The sequence below is a fragment of the Chiloscyllium plagiosum genome, unplaced genomic scaffold, assembly GCF_037043375.1.
Source record: "Chiloscyllium plagiosum isolate Xiang-an unplaced genomic scaffold, Cpla_swu_hap1 HiC_scaffold_2, whole genome shotgun sequence".
Classification (NCBI taxonomy): domain Eukaryota; kingdom Metazoa; phylum Chordata; class Chondrichthyes; order Orectolobiformes; family Hemiscylliidae; genus Chiloscyllium; species Chiloscyllium plagiosum.
In genome coordinates, this window is record NW_028270140.1 from 54,076,316 (window position 1) to 54,085,837 (window position 9,522).

The following is a 9,522-nucleotide window of genomic DNA, read 5'->3' on the forward strand; positions in this document are numbered from 1 at the left end:
ATACGGACATCTAGATTGCATAAAGTATAAGTAAATTTCTGTCTCACCTAGGAGGTATACCTAATGAAGAATCACCAGACTCGAAACTATAAGTTTATTTGCTTTCTTCCCACAGATGCTGCTAGACCTGCTGAGTATCTCCAGCAATTTCTGCTTTTGTTTCAAACCTCTAGCATTCGCAGTCCTTTATTTTGTTTTTATGATGTACAGTATTACTGATTGGACTAATCAGTGGCACCTCCGGACAAAGTCACCATCAGTATTACTGATTGGACTAATCAATGGCATCTCCGGACAAAATCACCATCAGTATTACTGATTGGACTAATCAATGGTACCTCTGGACAAAGTCACCATCACAAAATCTAGATATATCTGCAAATTACCAAGATATTGTAGAGATTCATAGATTTTCTTATTAGTGTAAACAGCTAAACTTACTTTTGAAAAAGAGCAAGATGTTAAGATCTTGCTTTTCAGAGAGCTCATCTTAAAGTCTCCATGTACGAAGTGTACATAATGTTCAGGCTCTGCTTGCCAGTTAGTTTTCCAAGGGTTTGCAAGTTGCTTTATTGTAAAGTTGATTTATTGTAAAGTTTGCTTCACAATTGATAAAGCATGTTTTATTATTTTTAAATAAACTAATCCAATAAATTAATCAATGCCCGATAAGCAATTTATTTTTAGCTCATCATTAACATGATAGCATTGCTTTGTTTATAAGTTCACATGTGGGTGAGGTGAATATTTGGCAAATTTTGAAAAACATACCTCGGGCGTCAGGGCCTCCATTTGTCGAGAGGTGGGAGCGAGAACCAAAGGGCTGCTGGGAAGGTGAGTGAAGCTATTTTAAAAACATACTCCAGACGTTAGGGCCTCCATTTGTCGAGTGGTGAGAGCGAGGACTAGAGGGCTGCTGGCCAGGTGAGTGAAATCATTTTATTTGGGTAGCGGCTGAACCCAAGACACTACACGCATAGTGTCTCCCACCTGCCCCCCTCCTCTAAGCAAAAAAGAAGGGATCCTGTGGTGAATTGATCAAGTAAAATTTTTCTATTTTTTTCTTGTTTTATCAAGTGATTTGGTGAAAACTTTCCTTTTTCATTTATCGAAGCAAAGACTAAAGTTAAATTTAAGGTTAAAAATGGCAGGAGATCTCAGACCCATGTTATGCTCTTCTTGCTCAATATGGGAGCTCAGGGTCGCAGCTGATGTCCCTGACTCCTTCACGTGCAGGAAGTGTGTCCAGCTGCAGCTGTTGTTAGACCGCACGGTGGCTCTGGAGCTGAGAATGGACTCACTTTAGAGCATACGTGATGCTGAGGAGGTTGTCAGATAGCATGTTTAATGAATTGGTCACACCACAGATTAGGATTGCTGAGGGAGACAGGAAATGGGTGACCAAAGGGCAGAGAAAGAGCAGGGGAGGCACTGCAGGTGTCCCCTGCGGTCATCTCATATTGTTTTGGATACTGTTGGGGGAAATGGCTACACCTGGGCCGCACTGGAACTAATGTCCTTGGGTGTGCGTTTGCTAACACTGTTGAGAAGGGTTTAAACTAATGTAGCAGGGGATTGAGAACCAAATGAGCTTAGAGGAGAGTAAGGAAGTAGTAAATAAGCATGTAAGGAGCAAGGTAATGAAGTCAGCGTGAATAAGGGGAAGAGTAGGCAGGGCGCAGATGATGAACACAAAGGGACTGGTGGTCTGAGGTGCATTTGTTTTAATGCGAGAAGTGTAGTAGGTAAGGCGGATGAACTTAGGGCTTTGACTAGTACCTGGGAGTATGATGTTATTGCTATTACTGAGACTTGGTTGATGGAAGAGCATGATTGGCAGCTAAACATCCCAAGATATAAATGCTTCAGGCAGGATAGTGGGTGGCACAGTAGCACAGTGGCACTGCTACCTCAGTGCCAGAGACCCAGGTTCAATTCCCGCCTCAGGTGACTGACTGTGTGGAGTTTGCACATTCTCCCTGTGTCTGCGTGGATTTGCTCCGGGTGCTCCGGTTTCCTCCCACAGTCCAAAAATGTGCAAGTTAGATGAATTGGCCATGCTAAATTGCCCGTAGTGTTAGGTGCAGGTCTGGGTGGGTGCACTTCGGTGGGTCGGCGTGGACTTGTTGGGCTGAAGGGCCTGTTTCCATACTGTAAGTAATCTAATCTAATCTAAATGTAAGATAGAAAGGGAGGTCAAAGGGGGAGTTGCATTACTGGTCAAAGAAAATATCACAGCTGTGCTGAAGGAGGCACAATGGAAGATTTGAGCAGTTAGGCAATATGGGCAGAGCTCAGAAATAGGAAGTGTGCGGTAACAATGTTAGGGCCGTATTACAGGCTTCCCAACAGTGAACATGAGATGGAGGTACAAATATGGAAACAGATCATGAAAGATGTAGGAGCAACAGAGTGGTGGTTATAGGAGATTTTAATTTTCCCAACATTGACTGGGATTCACTTAGTGTTAGAGGTCTAGATGGAGCAGAACTTGTAAGGAGCATCCAGGAGGGTTTTCTAGAGCAGTATGTTAATAGTCCAACTTGGGAAGAAGGGGCCATACTGGACCTGGTGTTGGGGAATGGGCCAGGCCAGGTGGTGAATGTTTCAGTAGGAGATTACTTTAGGAATAGTGATCACAATTACATAAGTTTTAGAATACTCTTGGACAAAGATGAGAGTGGTCCTAAAGGAAAAGTGCTAAATTAGTAAAGGCTAACTATACCAAAATTCAGCAGGAGCTGGGGAATGTAGATTGGGAGCAGCTGTTTGAAGGGATATGTGGGAGGCTTTTAAAGAGCGGTTGATTAGAGTTCAGGAGAGGTATGATTCTGTGAAAATGAGGGATTGAAAATGACAAGGTTAGGGAACCATGGATGACAGGTGAAATTGTGAGATTAGCTAAGAGGTAAAAGGATCTGTACATAAGGTTTATGCTACTGAAAACAGACGAAGCTTTGGAAGAATATCAGGAATGTAGGACCAATCTGAAATAAGAAATTAAGAGGGCTAAAAGGCCATAAGATATCTTGAGCAAGAGGGTTAAGGAAAATCCCAAAACCTTTTATTCGCTTGTAAGGAGCAAGAGGGTAACTAGAGGAAGGGTTGGCCTGCTCAAGAACAAAGGAGGAAAGTTATGCGCAGAGTCAGAGAAAATGGCTGAAATTCTTAATGAGTACTTTGTGTTGGTATTCACCAAGTAGAGAAAGGATATTAAGGTTAGGGATAAATCTTTGCGTACTCTAGGTCAAGTTGGCATAAGGAGGAAGGAAGGTTTGGGTATTCTAAAAGGCATTAAGATAGACAAATCCCCAGGTCCGGATGGGATCTACCCCAGATTGCTGAGGGAAGGGAGAGAGGAAATAGCTGGGGCCTCAACAGATATCTTTGCAGCATCCTTGATCACAGGTGACGTCCCAGAGGACTGGAGAATTGCTAATGTTGTCCCCTCGTTTAAGAAGGGTAGCAGTGATAATCCAGGTAATAATAGACCAGTGAGCCTGATGTCAGTAGTATGGAAGCTGCTGGAGAAGATACTGAGGGATAGGATCTATTCCCATTTGGAAGAAAATGGGCTTACAAGTAATGAGCAGCATGGTTTTGTACGGGGAAGGTCATGACTTACAAACCTAATAGAATTCTTTGAGGAGTTGACAAAGTTGATTGATGGGGAAGGACTGTAGATGTCATTTACATGGATTTTAGCAAGGAGTTTGATAAGATTCCTTATGGTAGGCTGACGGAGAAGGTGAAGTTGCTTGGGGTCCAGGGTGTTCTAGCTAGATGCATAGAGAACTGACTGAGCAACAGGAGACAGAGAGTAGTAGTGGAAGGGAGTTTCTCAAAATGGAGAACTGTGACTAGTGGTCTTCCACAGGGTTCCATGCTGGGACCATTATTGTTTGTGATGTATATAAATGATCTGGAGGAAGGTACCAGTTGCCTAATTAGCAAGTTTGCAGATAACACCAAGATTAGTGGAGTAGCAGATAGTGAAGAGGCCTGTCAGTGAATACAGCAGAATATAGATAGATTGGAGACATGGGCAGAGAATTGGCAGATGGAGTTCAGTCTGGGCAAATGCAAGATAACACATTTTGGAAGATCCAATTCAAGAGTGAATTATACAGTAAATGGAAAAGCCCTGGGGAAAACTGACATACCAGAGAGATCTAAGTGTTCAGGTCCATTGTTCCCTGAAGGTGACAACGCAGGACAGTAAAGTAGTCAAGAAGGCATACGGCATGCTTTCCTTCATTGGACAGGGAATTGAGCACAAGAGTTGGCAAGTCATTTTATAGTTGTATTGGACTTTGGTTTGGCTGCATTTGAAATACTGCGGACAGTTCTGGTCACCACTTTACCAAAAGGATGTGGGTGCTTTGGAGACGGTGCAGAGGAGGTTCACCAGGATGTTGCTATGAAGGTCGCTAAGCTATGAAGAGAGATTGAATCGATTAGGATTATTTTCATTAGGAAGACGGAGATTGAGGGGGGGAACCTGATTGAGGTCTACAAAATCATGAGAGGTTTCAACAGGATGGATAACAAGAAGCTTTTTCCCAGAGCGGGGAAACTCAATTACTAGAGCTTACGAGTTCAAAGTAAGAGAGGAAAGTTTTAGGGAGATATGCGTGGAAAGGTCTTTATGTAGACGGTAGTGGGGACCTGGAACGCGTTTAAGATGTATCGAGACAGATACATGAATGGGCAGGGATATAGATCTTTAGAAAATAAGCAGCAGGTTTAGATAGAGAATCTGGATCGGCGCAGGCTTGGCAGGCCAAAGGGTCAGTTCCTGTGCTGTAATTTTCATTGTTCTTCGTTGCTCGTTGTATATCAGCTTGCAGGTAGGTAGAGTGGGTTTATGCGTTGGAAAGAGTAGTTGTGTAAGAAGTGGTGTCATGTCAGGTGTAAGTAGGAATATGACTGAGGGGTCATTTCATGAGTTTGAGAGTTAGGAAAGTGTTCAGGAGATGGGTGGGGTGTGTGAGTGGCAAACAGGTGGTATGGGGGTAGTTGAGCAGAAGGATGAGGAGATGATTGGGGTGGAGGCTAGACAGGGTTGATGGCAATAGTCAGGAATGAGGAGAACAGTCAAGGTTAATTAGGATGCAGTCAGAGAGAGTAGAGGAACAGTCAGGAGGTTATTAAAGGGTCAGGGATATTCAGATGTATAGTAAATACCTGAGACAGATGGGATTTTACTTTGTTTAAAGTTTCCAAAGTAGCTGGCAAGATAAGTAAAAAGCCAGAACTGTTTGACTGATTTAGATGGGGTAGAGGGGGTTTGACAGGGGCATGAATCAACAACTGGAAGACCAAACTTTCTGGTCATTCACACCTGGTCAGTGCTTTGGAACTTCTGAGAGATCATGATGCACAATGTGTGCCGTACATCTGGTCCCTGACAATATAGCAGCCAAATGACCCAGACCAATAACTTTAATCTGTGAACATGATGTGGAGATGCTGCTGTTGGACTGGGGTGTGCAAAGTTAAAAATCACACAACACCAGGTTATAGTCCAACAGGTTTATCTGGAAGTACTAGATTTCAAAGTACTAGGTTTATCTGGAAGTACTAGGTTTTTTTTCCTATAAAAGCGCGCAGGAGAGGAACCCGAGACACTACAGAGGTGGTGCTTCCCACCCTCCCTCCTCCTCTAATCTAATAATAAGACCCGTTGTGCTAAGTAGGTAAGTGCTGCATTTTGCTTGTTCTATTCTTTAGACCTAGTTTTTTTTTTAAAAGGTTACTTTTAGAGGGATGGCAGTAAAGGCAGTGCAATGTTCCTCTTGCAACATGTTTGAGGTGAGGGATGCCATGGTCGTCCCTGCTGATTACACTTGCAGGAAGTGCACCCATCTCCAGCTCCTCCAAGACCATGTTAGGGAACTGGAGCTGGAGTTGGATGAACTTAGGATCATTCGGGAGGCAGAGGGGGTCATAGATCGGAGCTTTAGGGAAGTAGTAACTCCAAAGATTGCAGACAGATGGGTGACAGTGAGGGGGACTGGGAGGAAGCAGCCAGTGCAGGGACCCCCTGCGGCCATTCCCCTCAAGAACAAGTATATCGTTTTGGATACTTGTGGGGGGGATGACTTACCAGGGGTAAGCAATGGGGTTCAGGCCTCTGGCATGGAGCCTGTCCCCGTTGCTCAGAAGGGAAGGGTGGAGAGAGCAGAGCAATAGTTATTGAGGACTCGATAGTTCGGGGCTCAGATAGGCAGTATTGTGGGGGCGAGAGAGACTCACGTTTGTTATGTTGCCTCCCAGGTGCAAGGGTACGTGACGTCTCTGATCGTGTTTTCCGGATCCTTAAGGGGGAGGGGGAGCAGCCCGAAGTCGTGGTCCACATTGGCACCAACGACATAGGTAGGAGGAGGGCTGAGGATGTTAGGCAGGCTTTCAGGGAGCTAGAAATGTGTTGCTGGAAAAGCGCAGCAGGTCAGGCAGCATCCAGGGATCAGGAGAATCGACGTTTCGGGCATAAGCCCTTCTTCAGGAATGGGGAAAGTTTGTCCAGCAGGCTAAGATAAAAGGTAGGGAGGAGGGACTTGGGGGAGGGGCGTCGAAAATGTGATAGGTGGAAAGAGGTCAAGGTGAGGGTGATAGGTCAGACTGGGGTGGGGGCGGAGAGGTCGGGAAGAAGATTGCAGGTTAGGAAGGCGGTGCTGAATTTGATGGATTTGACTGAGACAGGGTCGGGGGAGGGGAAATGAGGAAACTGGTGAAATCCGAGTTCATCCCTTGTGGTTGGAGGGTTCCTAGCCGGAAGATGAGGCGTTCTTCCTCCAACCGTCGTTTTGTTGTGGTCTGACGATGGAGGAGTCCAAAGACCTGCATATCCTTGGTGGAGTGGGAGGGGGAATTGAAATGTTGAGCTACAGGGTGGTTGGGTTGGTTGGTCCGGGTGTCCCAGAGGTGTTCTCTGAAACGCTCCGCAAGTAGCCGGCCTGTCTCCCCAATATAGAGGAGGCCACATCGGGTGCAGAGGATGCAATAGATGATATGTGTGGAGGTGCAGGTGAATCTGTGGCGGATATGGAAGTTTCCTTTGGGGCCTTGGAGGGAGGTGAGGGGGGAGGTGTGGGCGCAAGTCTTGCAACTCCTGCGGTTGCAGGGGAAGGTGCCGGGAGTGGAGGTTGGGTTGGTGGGGGGTCTGGATCTGACGAGGGAGTCACGGAGGGAGTGGTCTTTACGGAATGCTGATAGGGGAGGGGAGGGAAATATATCCTTGGTGGTGGGGTCTGTTTGGAGGTAGCGGAAATGACGGCGGATGATGCGCTGTACATGGAGATTGGTGGGGTGGTAGGTGAGGACCAGTTAGGTTCTGTCCTGGTGGCGGTTGGAGGGGCGGGGTTCAAGGGCGGAGGAGCGGGAAGTGGAAGAGATGCGGTGGAGGGCATCGTCGACCACGTCGGGGGGGAAATTGCGGTCCTTGAAGAAGGAGGCCATCTGGGTTTTGCGTTTTTGGAACTGGTCCTCCTGGGAGGTAGGTTGCTAGGGAGCTAGGTTGGAAGCTCAGAGTTAGAACAAACAGAGTTGTTGTCTCTGGTTTGTTACCGGTGCCACGTGTTAGAGAGTCGAGGAATAGGGAGAGAGAACAGTTAAATGCGTGGCTACAGGGATGGTGCAGGAGGGAGGGATTCCGGTATCTGGATAACTGGGGTTCTTTCTGGGGAAGGTGGGACCTCTGTAAACAGGATGGTTTACACCTGAACCTGCGGGGCACCAGTATCCTTGGGGGGAGGTTTGCTAGTGCTCTTGGGGGGGGTTTAAACTAACTCTGCAGGGGCATGGGAACCGAGACTGTAGCTTTAGGGTGCAGGACCTGGAGTGTAGGGAGGTTAGGAACATGGCATCAATCTCAAAGGAGGGTGCCTGTAAACAGGAAAGTGGCTTGAAGTGTGTATACTTCAATGCAAGAAGTATACAAAATAAGGTGAACTTACAGCGGGGGTTGGTACCTGGGATTTCGATGTTGTGGCTATTACGGAGACATGGGTAGAACAGGGACAGGATTGGCTGTTGCAGGTTCCAGGGTTTAAATGTTTTAGTAGGGTCAGAGGTGGGGGAAAAAGAGGGGGAGGTGTGACATTGCTTGTCAAAGATAGTATTACAGCTACTGCAAAAAATACGGAGGTATGGCATTGAGGGTGAGTTGGAGGTTTGGATTAGGAATTGGCTGGCTGGAAGAAGACAGAGGATAGTAGTTAATGGTAAAGGTTCATCTTGGAGTGCAGTTACTAGTGGTGTTCCGCAAGGATCTGTTTTGGGACCATTGCTGTTTGTCATTTTTATAAATGACCTGGAGGAGGGGCTAGAAGGTTGGGTGAGCAATTTTCCGGATGATACGAAAGTCGGTGGAGTTGTTGACAGTGAGGAAGGATGTGTCAGGTTACAGCGGGATATAGATAAGTTGCAGAGCTGGGGCAGAAAGGTGGCAAATAGAGTTCAATGTGGGTAAGTGTGAGGTGATTCACTTTGGTAAGAGTAACAAAAAGACGGGGTACTGGGCTAATGGTCGGATACTTGGTAGTGTGGATGAGCAGAGGGATCTTGGTGTCCATGTACACAGATCTCTGAAAGTTGCCACCCAGGTAAATAGTGCGGTGAAGAAGGCATATGGCGGACTGGCTTTTATTGGTAGAGGAATTGAGTTCCGGAGCCCTGAGGTCTTGTTGCAGTTGTATAAGACTCTGGTGCGGCTTCATCTGGATATTGTGTACAGTTTTGGTCGCCATACTATAGGAAGGATGTGGAGGCACTGGAATGGGTGCAGAGGAGGTTTACCAGGATGTTGCCTGGTATGGTAGGAAGATCGTATGAGGAAAGGCTGAGGCACTTGGGGCTGTTTTCATTGGAGAAAAGAAGATTTAGGGGTGACTTGATAGAGGTGTACAAGATGATTAGGGGTTTAGATAGGGTTGACTATGAGAACGTTTTTCCACGTATGGAGTCAGCTATTACGAGGGGGCATAGCTTTAAATTAAGGGGTGGTAGGTATAGGACAGATGTTAGGGGTAGATTCTTTATTCAGCGAGTCGTGAGTTCATGGAATGCCCTGCCAGTAGCAGTGGTGGACTCTCCCTCTTTATGGGCATTTAAGCGGGCATTGGATAGGCATATGGAGGATAGTGGGCTAGTGTAGGTTAGGTGGGCTTGGATCGGCGCAACATCGAGGGCCAAAGGGCCTGTACTGCGCTGTATTTTTCTATGTTTTATGTTCTACGCTCAAAGCGCTGTTCCTTCATCAGGAAACTAGTGGGGCAGTATAGTGAAAGATCATAGGGTCATGCACCTGATACTATATATTGAACAAACTAGATTGCTGTTAAGTCTTTCATCTTTTAGAATGTGTTGCAGGTATCGATTCATTCATATGTAAATCCCAGAACTTCTCTTAAGTCACATACCCAAAATAACTTAAAGTTTTATTAAAAATAGGTGACGTCTCAGCTCAGACAATTGATTAAAAATTTGAAGTTAGAGTTTGTCTGTATTCCAATCTTGAGT